This window comes from Aquarana catesbeiana, linkage group LG01, assembly GCF_042186555.1.
Source record: "Aquarana catesbeiana isolate 2022-GZ linkage group LG01, ASM4218655v1, whole genome shotgun sequence".
Lineage (NCBI taxonomy): Eukaryota > Metazoa > Chordata > Amphibia > Anura > Ranidae > Aquarana > Aquarana catesbeiana.
The window spans coordinates 383,877,712-383,895,986 of record NC_133324.1 but is presented as its reverse complement, the minus strand read 5'-3'; the positions used below and the strand labels follow the sequence as shown (position 1 = coordinate 383,895,986).

Genomic DNA, 18,275 nt, shown 5'->3' with positions numbered 1-18,275 from the left:
GCAAGCATTAGTACAAGTGATATTCTCAGGTACATATTTTTAAGATTAAAACCCATAAAAAAATGATTAACCACTAACAGGTAGAGAACATATACCTGATCCATAAAGGACCAGGAGCATGCTTTTAGTTATATTTTAAAGTGTGATTTCAAAACAAGTGGTACAATGTGCAGTTTATGGTGCATTATTGCAATGCATCGGTGACACATGCAGTTCCTAATTTAGCAACTCATCTTCCTTTTTCAGTAAACCATCTTTCTTTGTTATCTCTTCACTTCTAGCCTCCACACTGAACAGTAAATCAGCCTCAATACCTTGATGCAGTCAGTAGGGAGCTAATTCCCTTAGAAGCTTGCAGTTAAAGGTCCCTGTGTCTTTTTCAGTAGTTTGTCTGGCAGTCAGGCACACAGTCACAGTCACTCTTTTGGCTCCATGAACAGTCGTGGGGGACACTCTTCTAATGCTTTAGTAGAACATGTACTTGGATAGGAGTAGGGTGACTGTGGATACTCTATTAACTTTAGAAGCAACTTGAGGACACTAATCTTCTTCCTATTTTTATGAGCAGAGTCCATGCACAAGCAGTTAGTGGACTGAGCTATACCAGGACACCAGGCACAATGCCCCCTTTTTTTGAGCAAAACTGATTCTAGCACTACATGGGATAGCAGCAGCACACAGTCTCAGGGACCTCTCTCTCCAGTCTGTAGTCACTATTGTTGTTGGATGCCTCCTTCCAATATCTTTCAGAAACCTTTTCCAGTGATGCCAGACCAGATCCCCAGATGAAAGTCCCTCAGTCAGCTCTAGCAACTTTCAGCAGAATAGGCGCCACAGCTACGCCAGCTGAAACCTCAATGAACTGTAGACACACGGCAAGCCTGCGCAGCCCCGCAGGTTGGGATCTCCTCCTCTGGGAAAGAGACCCTCTGTTCCATCTCTCAGAGTATTTATGCTCCTGCCAATCCACCCAGGGATTAGCCAGGACTGCTTAATATTTAGCTGATAATCTGATTCAACCAGCCCACTATCTTCCAGAACCTTTACAGACAGACAGGGGGAAGCAGTCGATCCTGCAGCCAGTGAAACACAGGACAGACCAAAACAATCACATGCAGCTCAACTGATTACAGTGAGCAAGTGACTAAGATTATCTAACCTAGCACCTATCTAGGAGGGAGCTACACTAGGAAGCAGTGTTGCTAAAGTGGGAAGTAGCAGAGTGGTCTTGCTGCTTAGAGGTGCATATTACTGTCATGGTAGGACAAAGTTACAATTCCATTAAAACATTAAGCATACGGCAAGTATGCCGTTACATATACCCCAAATTATAGAGTATTCCCTTAGGCAGTCTTTTTCTTTCATATGGACTAAAAGATGTATTTAGTATCTAGGAATTAGTTTGACGGCAGATTTATTAAAGCTATACAAAGAAAATTATATTCCGCTCCTCAAAGAAATGAAGGGAGATCTGGCAGATTGGGATAGAGCTACCCTCTCTTGGCTAGGAAGAGTTAATACCTTTAAAGAGTTAATACCTTTAAAGTCTTTAAAATGGGGATACTCCCAAAAGCCTTATTTACTATGTAGATGATTCATATTTGACTTCCAAATTCATTTTTTGTTAATGTTAGGTGGATTTTTACTGACTTTGTATGGCGAAAGACTAAATCAAGACTTGCATATCATATTCTCACGAGGTCTAAACTGGATGGGGGGTTTAGGTCCACCCAACTTGAGAAATTATTATGGAGCAATTGCCTTAACCAGAATTCTTAGTTGGAGACACCACACTACTCAAAAGGCCTGGGTGATACTAGGAAAGACATTGGCGGGCCGTGATTTAGCCCAAGCTCCACGGATCCCGTACCCATATAGAGGGCTTTTCAAAACTGGCTCTTTTCTTACTACCCACACCTTCAAGTATTGGGATTCAGCCAACAAACAAGAAGCCCTATCCCCAAAAATCTCTCCATTACCGTTGGGTGGTTTCTGTTGGTTTCCCCCGGGTGAGTCACTACCTTTCTTTAAATCTTGGGCGACTGATTGAGACACTAGTTGTCATAAGCTTATGCGAAATGGGAGATTGGGCCCATTGAGGCACCTTAGAGAGGAATATAGCGAGTTTCCAATGCATACCTGGCGGTATCAGCAACTACAGCATTTTTGTACTGTTCAGCTACAGGGGATTAGAAAAAAGGGAACCTCTCTCTGATCTTGAATCTCTATGGCATAAACAACCAACGGATAGGGGTTTGCACTCTATCTCTTATAAATTTCTAAAAAAACTTAGTGTCACCATAGGTTTTAGATTATTAGATTATTTGGGGAGTGGGAAACAGAGTTAGACCATCACTTTACAGACTTCCACAAATAGAATATGTTAAGACTGGTACAAACATATTCGATAAATAAAATACAGGAGACAAATTATAAACTTCTGTCTAGGTAGTACAGGGTCCCGAAGATGTTGCCGTTGCATACCCCTCAGTCTCGGATAGATATTGGTGGGGCTGTGGGCAACAAGGCTCTCATATCTACATCTGGTGGGAATGCTCTAAGATTAGGCCATTTTGGGCTGAGCTTAGGAATTTGATCTCTAAAATAACAATGGCCTTGATCAAGGACAACCCTGTGCAATGCCTCTTTCATGGCACTCAAAGTTCCATCAGGGCATATAAGAAGAGTATATTTCCACATCTGTTGGATGCAGCTAAAGGGCTAATCCCGGTCTATAGGAAAAAGCCTCAAGCACCTACTATAGAACATTGGGTGAAACATGTCAACAAAATCATGGAAGATGAGAAATGGGTCTGTACCAATAGTAATAGATTGGAAGAGTTTCATGCTAAATGGGAACCATTGATTAATTTTAGTACAGCAAACAGGAGCTTACGGTACCCTTCTCTCTCTCTTTTTTTTTTTTACCCAGATGTGGAACTCTTTCTATTGGGAATTCAGGAATCTTATTATGTTGTGGTACTAAACGATTCAGGGATCCCTCCCCCCACTGTTTTTTTTTTCTTTTTTGATATGAATGGGTGATTGTATTAGGGGATTTGTATGAGGCAGTCTTTTATTGTTTGGTTATATGTTTGTCAACTGATTGTAAAAAAGAAAAATTTAAATGAATTAAATAATAACAAAAAAAAACATTAAGCATACAGTATATGTATTTCAACCATATATTTAACTGTTTTGGCATTCCACTTAATTACTAAACTCTTATTGACCTAAAAAAATTAAGATAATCAAGCTCTGTGACATTCTGAACAGAAGCATTCAGCTTCTCTTCCTGCATGCTTTCCATAAGGCCATAAAGACTATCAGCTTGTTTGTCCAGGTGAGAGTTGGCAAACTGGATACTAAATGCAAATGGTTGATTTGTATTTATTATTCTATGTAACTTTATAGTTTTCTTTTTCATATGTAAAAGGTCAGCATATAGGGCAGGGAACCTTGGGCGATCATAACTAGCAAATTTATTGTTCATATGTTGTTACAAACAATTGCTATAAACACCAGCTCCCAATACTCTGTTCGGGCCCATGCACAAAAGCAGGCACACGTTATGTTGTATAGGGCATGCCCCCTGGTGTGCATTGTGTCGGAGTAGTGTGATAAATTGTTACGACGCATCACATTGGGGGAGATTCACTAAAACTGGAGCGCGCAAAAATCTGGTGCAGCTGTGCATAGTAACCAGTCAGTATCTAACTTCAGCTTGTTCAATTAAGCTTTGACAATGATCCCCCGTTAACATCTGAGCGACTTGTTATGCAAATTGACAGGTCAAATCGCATATCAAATCATATTCTATTGCAGGCAATCGCACTGTTCAAATCAGTGTGACACTGGCTTTGCGGTGCCGCAACGATTTGAAAAAGAAGTTCCTGCCCCACTTTTGGTGATTTCAGGTGCGACTTGCATAATAGACATCTGTGCATGAAGCTGCACAGATGTCTTCTAAGTCGCACCCGAAGTCACACTGACGTGCGGCTTCTTTCATCTTTCATACTTTCATAGTACGAAAGACAATTTGCCTTGTCTGTGTGTTGGGCGACGCTGCCCAGTGCAGACCAATGCATACGGTGTGCATGGGCCCTTTATCTTTTAATGAAATGTATTTTATAGTAGTGTTGTGGCCAAGAGCTTATCATTTATTCATGTAGGCTTGGAAATTTAAAGTGATATTAACCACTTGTCCACTGGGCACTTAAACCCCACTCCTAACCAGACCAATTTTTAGCTTTTTTTCACACAAATAGAGCTTTCTTTTGGTATTTAATCACCACTGAGTTTTTATTTTTTTGCGCTATAAATGGAAAAAGACCAAAAATGTTCTAAAAAAAAAAATGTGTTTTTCTTTGTTTCTGTTATAAAATTTTGCAAATTATAAATTTTTCTTCACAAATTTTGGCTAAAATTTATACTGCTACATATCTTTGGTTAAAATAGCCCAAATCAGTGTATATTATTTAGTCTGTGTGAAAGTTATAAAGTCCACAGGCTATGGTGCCAATCACTGAAAATTGATGACACCTGATGTGCTGACAGCCTATCTCATTTCTTGAGACCCTGAAATGCCAGGAAAGTACAAATACCCCCCAAATGACCCCTTTTTGGAAAGCGGACATTCCAAGGTATTTAGTAAGAGGCATTGTGAGTTTTTTTGAAGTTGTAATTTTTTCCCACAATTCTTTGCAAATTTTTTTTTTTTTTTCTTTTCTTTTTTTCACAAAATTGTCATAATAACAAGTTATTTCTCACACACAGCATATGCATACTTGCAACTACACCCCAAAATACATTCTGCTACTTGTGAGTATGAAGATACCACATATGTGAGACTTTTTCACTGCCTGGCCGCATACAGAGGCCCAACATGCAGGGAGCATCATCAGGTGTTCTACACATATAATTTCTTGAATACCTCTTAAACTTTTGAAAGCCCTGGAGCACCAGGACAATGGAAACGCCCAAAAAATGACCCCATTTTGGAAAGCAAACATCCCAACGTATATTCTGTGAGGAATAATGAGTCTTTTGAACATGTCATTTTTTTCCACAAGTTTTTGGAAAATGTGCAAAGAAAATAAAAACACATATTTTATTACACAAAGTTGTCAATTTATAAGATATTTCTAACACATAGCATGTACATAGCAAAAATTACACCCCAAAATATATTCTGCTACTCGTCCTGAGTATGGCAATACCACATCTGAGACTTTTACACAGCCTGGCCACATACAGAGGTGCAATCAGGGAGCACCATCAGGTGTTCTAAGGACATAAATTTCAAATCTAATTTGATTACACTTTTGGGATGGAAATGTAGTGGCAAGGATGTGGCACAGATGAGAACTTATGTGGCATGGATGAGCACTGATATGGCAGGGATGAGCACTTATGTGGCAGGGATGTGGCACGGATGAGCACTGATGTAGCATGGATGTGACACAGATGAGCACAGATGTGGCATGGATGAGCACTGATGTGGCACGAATGAGTGCTGATGTGGCATGGATGTGGCACAGATAAGCACTGATGTGACATGGATGTGGCACGGATGATTACTGATGTGGCAGGGATGAGCACAGATGTTCACTGATGTGGCACGAATGAGCCATGAATGAGCCATGAATGGGAATGGATGAGCCATGGATGTAGATGAATGAGCCATGGATGGGGATGGATGAGCCATGGGTGAGGATGGATGAGCCATAGGTGAGGATGGATGAGCATAAATGAGGATGGATGGATGGGCACAGATTGCAACTGTGGGAACTTCTGATCCAGCCCACAGCGCTGCTGCACTGCCTCCCTCCTCTCCTCGCACACTGTACCGATCGATGCGAGAAAAGGGGAGGAGCTGAACCGGACATGCTCCAGTTTGTTGACAACTGATCGCTCAGTCATTGGACGGAGCAATCACATGGTAAAGGGTCGCTGTCATTGGCCCTTTACCCCGATCTGTGACGCGCTGGGTGTGGAAGAGCCATTGGTCATGGAAATTCCCGGATGCGCGATTCTGGGAGGATGCCATATGACACCCTCCCAGGGTTATCCGACCATGCTCTAGCCATCATTCGGCTATGGCCCGGTCGGCAAGTGATAAAGACATTTTTTTTTTAAATAACAAACATGTTATACTTACCTGCTCTGCTCTGTGCAGTGGTTTTGCACAAAGCAGCCCTGATCCTCCCCTTCTCGTGTCCCCTGTTGGCGCTCCTGGCCCCTCCCTACTACTGAGTGCCCCCAGAGCAAGCAGCTTGCAATGGAGGCACTCAATTGGACTAGCTCCTGAGCCACTGCTCTGTGTGTTCATTTACACTCAGAGCACAGAGCCACAGCTCGGCCCCGCCTCCCCTCTCTCCTTATTGGCTCACTGCTGCTCCAACTGCTGTCTCAGTCAATGAGAAGAGAAATTACCCAGAGAGCCAAGGCTCTCATGCACATGGCTGGATCGAGATAGGGCTTAGGTGAGTATTAGGGGGGGGGGCGGGGGGGTGCTGCTGCAAAGAGAAGGTTTTTTGCCTTCATGCATAGAATGCATGAAGGTAAAAAACCTGAAGCCTTTACAACCACTTTAAACTCATGCAACACGTAAGGTGTGATACAAGATGTTTGAGAATGCTTTTCCTTTCCGGCTCTTCGAAGCAAGTAGAGCTCCACACTGCTTGGAAGTTTCTGAGCAGCTCTGTGCTTGTGAGAAGGTTGCAGGAAATGCTCTGCACTTTAGATGACTCTTGTTTGCCATTTTCCTAGCTGATCTTGGCCTCATATATCGAAACCAGAAGAAGCAGTGTGATTCAGTTTATCCATTTTCCACTGCAAACTAGAAAAAAGAGCAAATGGAAGATGGGTTAGTATAGGTACCTTTTAGTTCTTTTTCTAGGCACCTGTGATGCATTTTGGTCTTGCCAATATGGCCCATTTATTTTTTTAAAAAAAGTAAGTTTTCAACAATGTTTTTTTCTAGGACTTCAAGTTGATTTGGGGTGGCTCCACTTCATAACCCAGGTCAGGATTTTACTGCTATCTATCTATGCTAGCTGATTTATCCTCATGTCCTGTCCTGCTGTCAATATTTTAAAAGCACATTTTCCTCTCTTCATTTCCATTACAGATAGCTTGGAAGGAAGGTTGTTTGTACATTTTAGTTCAATTCACAGAAAGTTACAAAGACAATGACACATTTGTGTCATTTCTTGGCCTGAACAATCAAATCTACTGCTGCCACCACATCAAATGACTGGCCAGCTTTAAAACTTTTTTGTTCTTGGGTTTAGATATTCATACTCGTGACCTCTGTGTTAAATACATCTGACATCTCACACCATGCTGTAAGTTGCATACTCCTGACCACTGCACTCTGTGGGGCATGCTATGCGTTATATACTCCTGATCGCCATACATTTGGCTACAGTGCCTTGAAAAAGTATTCATAAGCTTTGACATTTTCCACATTTTGTCATGTTACAACCAAAAACTTAAATGTATTGTACTGAGATTTTATGTGATAGACCAACACAAAGTGGTACATAATTGTGAAGTGGAAAGAAAATGATAAATGGTTTTCTAGATTTTTTTACAAATAAATATCTGAAAAGTGTAGTGTGCATTTGTATTCACCCCCCTTTACTCTTATACCCCTAACTAAAATCTAGTGGAACCATTTGCCTTTAGAAGTCACCTAATTAGTAAATAGTGTGTCATTTAATCCCCAGCTTTGAACATCTCACGGAGCACTGTTCAATCCATCATATGAAAATAGAAAGAGTATGGCAAACCTACTAAGACATGGCCGTCCACCTAAACTGACAGACCGGGCAAGGAGAACATTAATCAGAGAAGCAGCCAAGAGGCCCATAATAACTCTGGAGGAGCTGCAGAGATCCACAGCTCAGGTTTGAGAATCTATCCACAGGACCTAATTAGTAAATAGTGTTTCATTTAATCCCCAGCTTTGAACATCTGACGGAGCACTGTTCAATCCATCATCTGAAAATAGAAAGAGTATGGCAAACCTACTAAGACATGGCCGTCCACCTAAACCGACAGACTGGGCAAGGAGAGCATTAATCAGAGAAGCAGCCAAGAGGCCCATAGTAACTCTGGAGGAGCTGCAGGGATCCACAGCTCAGGTTTGAGAATCTATCCACAGGACAACTTTTAGTGATGCACTCCACAAATCTGGCCTTTATGGAAGAGTGGCAAGAAGAAAGCCACTATTGAAAGAAGTCCCATTTGCAGTTTACGAGAAGCCATGTGGGGGAGACAGCAAATATGTGCAAAAAGGTGCTCTGGTCAGATATGACCAAAATTGAACTTTTTGGCCTAAAAGCAAAATGCTATGTGTGGCGGAAAACTATCAATGCACATTACCCTGAAGACATCATCCCCATGTGAAACACGGTGGTGGCAGCATCATGCGGTGGGGATGCTTTTCTTTAGCAGGGACAGGGAAGCTGCTTAGAGTTTATGGGAAGATGGATGGAGCCAAATACAGAGCAATCTTGGAAGAAAGCCTGTTAGAGTTTGCAAAAGACTTGAGACTGGAGCGGAGGTTCACCTTCCAGCAGGACAACGACCCTAAATATACAGCCAGAGCTACAATGGTATGGTTTTAAAGCATATGCATGTGTTAGAATGGTTCAGACCTAAATCTAATCGAGAATCTATCTGTGGCAAGACGCTCTCCATCCAATCTGAAAGAGCTTCAGCGATTTTGTACAGAAGAATGGGCAAAAATTTCACTCTAGATGTGCAAAGCTGGTAGAGACATGCACAAAAAGACTTTCAGCTGGACATGCACAAAAAGACTTGCAGCTGTAATTGTGTGAATCTACAAAGTATTGACTCAGGGGGGCTGAATACAAATGCACGCCACACTTTTCAGATATTTATTTGTAAAAAATTTGGAAAACCATTTATCATTTTCTTTCCACTTCACAATTATGTGCCACTTTGGGTTGGTCTATCACATAAAATCCCAATAAAATACATTTAGGTTTTTGGTTGTAACATGACAAAATGTGAAAACTTCAAGGGGTATGAATACTTTTCAAGGCACTGGATACAGTACATTACATACTCCTGACCACTGCAGTCTGTATGCTGGCCAGTACGTTACACACTCCTGACCATTGCACCTCTGATTCCTACTGTATTAAAGTGTATTGTATTTGTACTGTCTACCCTCAAGTTGTAAAGCGGTACGTAAACTGTTGGCGCTATATAAATCCTGTATAATAATTGCACTTTATATCCTGGGCTACATGTTACTTATTACTGACTAGTGCACTCATTCAGATTGGTGGCATACTTATGACTGTATGCTGTACCCTTTACGTTGGGCTTTACATACATTACATAGGCCTGACCCCTGTACTCTGTGCTATATATTGAGAGATTTTACACCATCAACAGAACCAGGTGTCCTGTCACCATAGTCCCAAATGTCTGAGAACAAAAAATGATCCCCCTTAGGAGTGGGACATTAAAGGCGACATGAACATCAAATTGTTAAAAAGTAAAAATTTTTATTACAAAACAAATTAGAACATAATAAAATCATGTTTGCGCAAAGACAAATGCATTGAATGAGTACTGGATAAGTTGTTGCGATACATATACAAATACTTGATTATCTCCAATATACCCAACGCATTTCTGGCTTTACCCCTACATAGGTGCTCCTCAAACAGGGCCGCAGGTATAAGACATTACAGACAGTATAAACTATAGAAGATCAGAGAAATTTTTTACTAAAAAACTAGTCTGTTGTGTTAACACAGAATAATAATTCTGTATACAATGAAGCTGAGAGTGAAGGATACCCACATACCTGAATCACTATTTCTAGTTTCCAACTTATTTGGCTTTGTCCGTGGCCAAGATGAAACAATTGGAGCCTCTGAAGGACTTCCTACTCAGTGGGTATTCTCCTGTGGGATAAACAGAGGCAGAGTGTTCATTTCCATTAAGGCCCTAGGGCCAAAGAGATCCTCAGGTATGGACCACAAAGGCACAAACCAGGGACACACAGACCAGGAGTATAAAGTCTAAAACTCTGACAGACCAACATCAGCTAACAATAAAACCAGCAGATAAGGGAGGAAATGTTGTGATTATGTCTAACACCCAGTATAAAGCAATGTGCACAAAAATTCTCAACAACAAGGAGTGGTATAAACCGATTTCTAGATCCTCAATTCATAGATATAATAAAGAATTTTATCTTCTGGTTGACAATGTAATCAATAAGCAAATTTGGGATTTTATACGTACTTCCCATCCCAAGATACCCACTTTCTATAGCTTACCAAATATCCAAAAAAATGCACAGAACCCTCCAGGGAGACAAATCGTATCTGGACGAGGTGGTATAACAGAGAACCTGGGTAAATCTATTGACGAATAAATAAGACCATATGTGGTGACCCCCCCCCCAGCTCGCCTGACATCAGACCGGCACTTACCCTATCCGGGTGATGGCAGAGAGCTGTGGTCATCTATGGTCACACAACAGGGTGGGATCAGGGCGCACTCTCTGTGCTCCGAGCCCACCCTTTTTTGAAGCCTATTAGCGCCTCAGGCACTAATCAGGTGCTTCAAAAAAAACCACCCCCTCCCATGCTGCCATAGGAGTCCATGCGGCCGGCGTCCTGAAAGGGGCCGTGCGCATGGATAGGGAGGCAGTGGCAGGGATTAGGGGGGGCGGCGCCCATGTGCCCACAATGCTTTAGTAACTAGACTAAATTTAACTATATTCCTTTTAGTCTCTCCATTGTCAACACAATGTGGCCCCACCCACCATTCATGCAATGCAAGCCCTATCATTATTCTACTCAGGGTGCCCAGGAGTGCCCCAGGTCTTTCACAATTCAAGCAACGCGCCTGGCCAGCTCCATGAACCAGAATGCTCGCCATAGCCAATCATGTTTTTATGCAGGGGTGGGGGAGGGATATATGAGGTCCTATCTTATCTCATGAGACAGGATAACAAGCAGACAATCCTTTCAAACTTGTCAGACCACTTACAGTGCCTTGAAAAAGTATTCATGCCCCTTGAAATTTTCCATATTTTTGTCATGTTATAACCAAAAACGTAAATGTATTTTATTGGGATTTTATGTGATAGACCAACACAAAGTAGCACATAATTGTGAAGTGGAAGGAAAATGATAAATGGTTTTCATTTTTTTTTACAAATATCTGAAAAGTGTGGCATGCACTTGTATTCAGCCCCCTCTTTACTCTGAAACCCCCAACTAAAATCTATTGGAACCAATTGCCTTCAGAACTCACCTAATTGGTAAATAGAGCTCACCTGTGTGTAATTTAATGTCAGTATAAATACAACTGTTCTGTGAAGCCCTCAGAGGTTTGTCAGAGAACCTTAGTGAACAAACAGCATCGTGAAGGCCAAGGAACACACCAGACAGGTCAGGGATAAAGTTGTGGAGAATTTTAAAGCAGGGTTAGGTTATGAAAAAATATCCCAAGCTTTGAAAATCTCATGGAGTACTGTTCAATCCATCATCTGAAAATGGAAAGAGTATGGCACAACTGCAAAACTACCAAGACATGGCTGTCCACCTAAACTGACAGGCCAGACAAGGAGAGCATTAATCAGAGAAGCAGCAAAGAGGCCCATGGTAACTCTGGAGGAGCTGCAGAGTTCCACAGCTCAGGTGGGAGAAGCTGCCCACAGTACAACTATTAGTCATGCATTCCACAAATCTGGCCTATATGAAAGAGTGGCAAGAAGAGAGCCGTTGTTGTAAGAAAGCCATAAGAAGTCCCATTTGCAGTTTGAGAGACGCCATGTGGGGGACACAGCAAACATGTGGAAGAAGGTGCTCTGGTCAGTTGAGACCAAAATGTAGCTTTCTGGCCTGAAAGCAAAGGGCTATGTCTGGTGGAAAACTAACACTGCACATCACCCTGAATACACCATCCCCACTGTGAAACATGGTGGTGGCAGCATCATGTTGTGGGGATGCTTTTCTTCAGCAAAGAAGCTGGTCAGATGTATGGAGCCAAATATAGGGCAATCTTAGAAGAAACCTGTTAGAGTCTGCAAGAGACTTGAAACTGGGGCGGAGGTTCACCTTCCAGCAGGACAACGACCCTAAACATACAGCCAGAGCTACAATAGAATGGTTTAAATAAAAGCATAGCCATGTGTTAGAAAGGCCCGGTCAAAGTGCAGACCTAAATCCAATTGAGAATCTTTGGCAAGACTTGAAAATTGCTGTTTTGACAGAGCTTGAGCTGTTTTACAAAGAAGAATGGGCAAAAAATTCACTTTCTAGATGTGCAAAGTTGGTAGAGACATACCCAAAAAGACGTGTAGCTGTAATTTCAGCGAAAGGTGGTTCTACAAAGTTAAATACAAACACACAAAATTGGAAGACCATTTATCATTTTCCTTCCAGTTCACAATCATGTGCCACTTTGTGTTGGTCTATTACATAAAGTCCGAATAAAATATATTTACGTTTTTGGTTGTAACGTAACAAAATGTGGAAAACTTTAAGGGGTCTGAATACTTTTTCAAGGCACTGTAATATTTTGAGAAGAGTTGGCCAGCAGCGTCTTTAAAGCAGAGTTCCACCCAAAAGTGGAACTTTCGCTTAATTGCTTCCTCCCCCCTCTGGTGTCACATTTGACACCTTTCAGGGGTGAGGGGGGAACAGGGCCGGCAGTCATCGCGACCGCCAGCCACGAGCATCAGCACCCCCGCAATGCAGTGGGTGCATGCGCCTGCTATCCCGCTTAAAGGAGCCGACTTACAGCTACGATGGTTCGTGCCGACCTGCTGCAGTATAATGATGGCGGCTGGTCGGAAAGTGGTTAAAGTCATCCAAAGTCTTAAAAGCTCTATACCCAGGACTCTGGTCACTATACTAGTGGTTATAGGTTGTGGGTTAATTCAGTGCACTGAGTCAGGTATTAAGTCCAAGCTGGCCTGCTGGGACTGTGGTGCTGGGGTGAAGAAGGGAGAGAATTGACATAGAGAGCAACGTCATTCCTCTACCCTCCTCCTGCTTGGACTCATATAGCCCAATTTAAGTAAGCTGGCAGATGATTCATTGAGGTAATATCCCATCCCTAATCTGTTATTCTCATGCTCTCTGGGTTATTGCACTTAAAGCGGGGGTCCACCTAAACCGCCAAAAAAAAAAAATATTAAAAGCCAGCAGCTACAAATACTGCAGCTGCTGGCTTTTAATACATGGCCACTTACCTGTACCAGGGTCCAGCGATGTCGGCAGGCGACGCCGAGAACCCGCTAGGTTCTCGGCAGCTGCCGCCGCCATCCTAAGTGAGGGAATCAGGAAGTGAAGCGTTGCGGCTTCACTTCCCGGTTCCCTACTGCGCATGCGCGAGTCTCGCTGCGCATCGTAACTGGTCCCCGCTATCTCCTGGGAGCTGTGTGTTTCCCAGGAGACAGCGCGGACTGACAGGAAGAGGCATAGACTCCCATGGGAGTCTATGCCGGAAGTGGGTGCAAATACCTGTCTTAGACAGGTATCTACACCCCCCTCCCCCCTGAAAGGTGCCAAATGTGACACCGGAGGGGGGGAGGGTTCCGAAAAGCGGAATTTCCATTTTTGTGTGGAACTCCGCTTTAAAGCAGTCCCTCTGCAAGCGGACGGATTTGATCTTGGAGATTTCTTCAGTAAATTTTTTTTTTTTCTCTTTGTTCCACCAATATACAATTGTTTACTACTCTATATTAATATAAAACAATGTATAATCATCACAATATTAGATAAACTCAGTGCAAAAAATATATTGTGCAAACTAATTATTAGTCATCTTCAACAAAGCTTGTTGTGATTGCTGCCAACACCTATCAGAGTGTGTCCACATGTGACTCTCAAACTAAAATCAATATAACATAACCAGTGTAGCACAATCAAATATATAGTCCAAAAAAATCCCAATTTTTTGTGTAAAAGATTCCACCATTGTGCGACTGTAAGTATTAGTTAAAAATGTATTCATTAAGAAATGTATATAATCCAGTGACTTCAGTGACCACCACCTCTAGCTTGAATGCCTGCTCCCCTCCAAATAATGACCCCACTAGAGAGTCCCAATTGCCTGTATAGAATGTCTCTCAGGATGCCACAGGGGTACTCCTCCTCAGGGCGTCCCTGGACCACACTGACCTCCTCTTTAGATCGCGATCAATCGTATGTGGCATAAAATGACAAGGGAAAACCATAGTGCTCTCTGCTACGAATTTTTATTTAAAAACTACAAACAGGGATTAAAAATTAGGAAAACAGGCATTAAAAAAATAGATATGTGAAAACCATGCATATCGTCAACTTTCTACGCTGACATACAAATGAAAAGACGTCCTGAATAAAGTGCTATTTAATTCATTTTTAATATCCAAAGCAAACTCACCCATCAATCCATGTCTTCATGCTTTATTTTGTTAAAAAATCACTTTGAAAAACACCCCTCTTGCATCTCTGGCTGCGGTGGCCTTCTTGAGTAAGGGCAGATGATTCATATACTTCCTGGCTGAGGCATGTAGGCAGGAGGGAATGCTTAGCTAAGAACGTCCCTCATCCCCTACTACAGATGAAAGAAAAAGAAAATGTCTATGAAAACACACGGGGTGTATGATATCATTTTGGAAACCAGAAAGCAACTGAAGAAATGTAAAAAAAAAGGTTAAAACAAGAAAATGTAATACACCTTCCCATTTATGTACTAATGCTAGCAGTTTAAGGATTAAGAATAGTTCATGTGGATTGAGAGAGTTTAGTTCTGCTTTAATTCCTAGGAGTCATGTACACAGAGCGTACACATCTAGATTCGTTCCTGTATTAGGACATTACTTTGTAGTAGACAAGATGTACAAAATACAATTAAACAAGTCATTTTACAGTTGGTGCTAAATATACTTGGTGGTATATATAAAATACTTGTGTAGCCAAATTATTAACCACTTTAGGCCTGCCCTCTAGCAGTCTTACTGCTAGAGGGCGGCACCGGACCACGCATTTATTACTTATGTAATCCGACACTGCTAGGTAGGGAGCGCGCATTACACACAGCAGAAGCCGATCGGCGGGTGCAAGGTACTCCGGCACCTGCCAATCGTCAAACAGAGAGACAGAACTGCGACCCACCTATGTAAACAAGGCAGATCACCGTTCTGACAGGAGGGAAGGGATGGAGTTTGTGTCCCTGCAAAGGATCTCTTCCCCTAGTAAAAGCACCTCACACAGTATAGTAAAACACTGGCTAAGCACACAGTTAACCCTTTGATCGCCCCTGTTATTAACCCCTTTCCAGCCAGCCTCATTAGTAGAGTGACAGTGCATTTCTTTTAGCACTGATCACTGTATTAGTGTCACTGGTCTCCAAAAAGTGTCAAACGTGTCAGTTAGTGTCAGAGGGTCCACTGCAATATCGCAGTCGCTATAAGTCGCTGATTGCCACCATTACTAGTAGAAAAAATAAATAAAAATATCCCATAGTTTGTACACGCTATAAGTTTTGCGCAAACCTATCAATATACACTTATTGGGATTTTTTTTTACCAAACATATGTAGCAGAATACATATTGGCCTAAATTTATGAAGAGATTAGATTTTTTTCAGTTTTTTTATTGGATAGGTTTTATAGCAGAAAGTAAAAAATATTGTTTTCTTTTTCAAAATTTTCTGTATTTTTTCGTTTATATAGCAAAAAATAAAAACCCAGTGGTGATCAAATACCACCAAAAGAAAGCTCTCTTTGTGGGGGGAAAAAAGGACATACGTTTTATTTGGGTACAGTGTTGCAAGACCACGCAATTGTCAGTTAAAATAACGCAGTGCAGTATGGCAAAAAAATTACCTGATCATGACGGGGTATAAATAAAAACAATGCTACATTGCTTAATGGTTAATGTTCATGTGATCCACCCAGTGGCGTAGCGTGGGGGGTGCAGGGGGTGCCGTGGCCCCGGGCGCAATATTTAGGGGGGCGCCAGTGTGTGTCACTGGCTGCCTCCTCCTAATTTCTAATTTTGTGTCCCCGGGCTCCGGCCGCCATGTTAAGTGTCCGGCGCCCTGTGATTGGGTGTATGGGGGTCATGTGAGGCGCCCCGCCTCCGCACATGACCCCCATACACCCAATCACAGGGCGCTGGATACTGAACATGGCAGCAAGCAGAGCCGCCGCTGTGTTCTCCTCCTCATCCGGATCCATGCAGCCAGGATAAGAAGGTAAGTGAGAGTCATGTTACTGGGAGGGGGAGGGGCGAGAGAGAGACTGTAGGCAGGACAGTGTAGTGTAGTATAGTATGGAGGTCAGTGTAGTGTCACTATGGGGGGCAGTGTAGTGGACAGTATAGTCAGGGCTCCAGGCCTGATGTTCTAACCAGCAGGAGCCCGGGAGGAAGGACATCTCCCATGCTGTTATGATAAGGTCAGTACATTTGTTAGGGGGATGTTGTGTAATTATTGTGCTAGGGGACAGACTGCTGCTCCCCCCATGTAATGTGCTCTCTTGTGCCTTGCAGTGCCCCCCATGTAATGTGTTGTGCCCACCATGTCATGTGCCTTGCAGTGCCCCCCATGTAATGTGCTGTGCCCACCATGTCCTGTCATGTGCATTGCAGTGCCCCCCATGTAATGTGCTGTGCCCACCATGTCCTGTCATGTGCCTTGCAGTGTCCCCATGTAATGCGCTGTGCCCACCATGTCATGTCATGTGCCTTGCAGTGCCCCCCATGTAATGTGCTGTGCCCACCATGTCCTGTCATGTGCCTTGCAGTGCCCCCCATGTAATGTGCTGTGCCCACCATGTCCTGTCATGTGCATTGCAGTGCCCCCCATGTAATGTGCTGTGCCCACCATGTCCTGTTATGTGCATTGCAGTGCTCCCCATGTAATGTGCTGTGCCCCTATGTAATGTGCTGTGCCCACCATGTCATGTGCCTTGAAGTGCCCCCCATGTAATGTGATGTGTCCAGTATGTCATTTGCTGTACATTGCAGTGCCCACCATGTAATGCGCTGTGCTGACCATGTCATGTGCTGTGCCTTGCATTGCCCACCATGTAATGTGCAATGCCCGCTATGTAATTTGCAGTGTCCACCATGTCATGTGCTGTGCCATACAGTGATCTCACCATGTAATATGCAGTGCCCACCGTGTAATGTGCAGCGCCCACCATGTCATGTGCACTTCCCACCATGTCATGTGCTATGCTGTGCCCACCCTGCCATGTGCTGTGCCCAGCATGTAGTGTGTTATGCCCACTGTGTAATGTGCTGTGCTGTTCAACAGTGCCCACCATGTCATGTGCAGTTCCTAACATGTAATGTGCTGTGTCCAGTATGTCATTTGCTGTACATTGCAGTGCCCACCATGTAATGCGCTGTGCTGAACAATGTCATGTGCTGTGCATTGCATTGCCCTTCATGTGATGTGCAGTGCCCACGATGTCATGCTGTGCCTTGCAGTGCCCACCATGTCATGTGCAGTTCCTAACATGTAATGTGCAGTTGCATTTCCCACCATGAAACGTGCTATGCCATGCAGTGCCCACCATGTAATGTGTTGTGCCCACCATGTAATGTTATGTGCCATTCAGTGCCCACCATGTAATGCGCTGTGCCCACCACGTCATGTGCTGTGCCATGCAGTGCCCACCATGTAATGCGCTGTACCCACCATGTAATGTGCTGTGTCATGCAGTGCCCCCCATGTAATGCGCTGTACCCACCATGTAATGTGCTGTGTCATGCAGTGCCCCCCATGTAATGCGCTGTACCCACCATGTAATGTGCTGTGTCATGCAGTGCCCCCCATGTAATGCGCTGTACCCACCATGTAATGTGCTGTGTCATGCAGTGCCCACCATGAAATGTGTTGTGTTGTGCAGTACCAACCATGTCATGTGCTGTGCTCACCATATAATGTACTGTGCCTACCTTGTAATGTGCTGTATTGGGCAGTGCCAACCGCGTAATGTGCTGTGCCCGCCATTAAATGTGCTGTATCCATGTATCCACCATGTAATGTGTTGTGCCAACCATGTGATGTACTGTGCTATAACCCCCCCTCCTGTGTAATGTACTATGCTGTGCCCCCTACAGACTCACCCCCTCACTCCCACCCCCCTCTCTCTCTCATCCCCTCTCTTTCACCCTGTTCTCTCTCTCTCTCTCTCTCTCTCTCTCTCTCTCTCTCCCCCCTCTCTCTCTCTCTCTCTCTCTCTCCCCTCTCTCTCTCTCTCTCTC

The 18,275-nt window shown here is 43.3% G+C and overlaps 1 long non-coding RNA gene across 1 annotated transcript in view; it reads right to left on the bottom strand.

The window, feature by feature from the left end:
- Window positions 1-5,114: 5,114 nt before the first annotated feature.
- Window positions 5,115-18,275, bottom strand: part of LOC141143164 (uncharacterized) — a 14,893-nt gene continuing 1,732 nt past the window's right edge. Inside the window, exons 2-4 of the long non-coding RNA XR_012244325.1 lie at window positions 14,437-14,610; window positions 9,854-9,953; window positions 5,115-6,841 (exon numbers count right to left, since the gene is read on the bottom strand). This is a non-coding gene — a long non-coding RNA (uncharacterized lncRNA). The remainder of the gene's footprint in view (window positions 6,842-9,853; window positions 9,954-14,436; window positions 14,611-18,275) is intronic.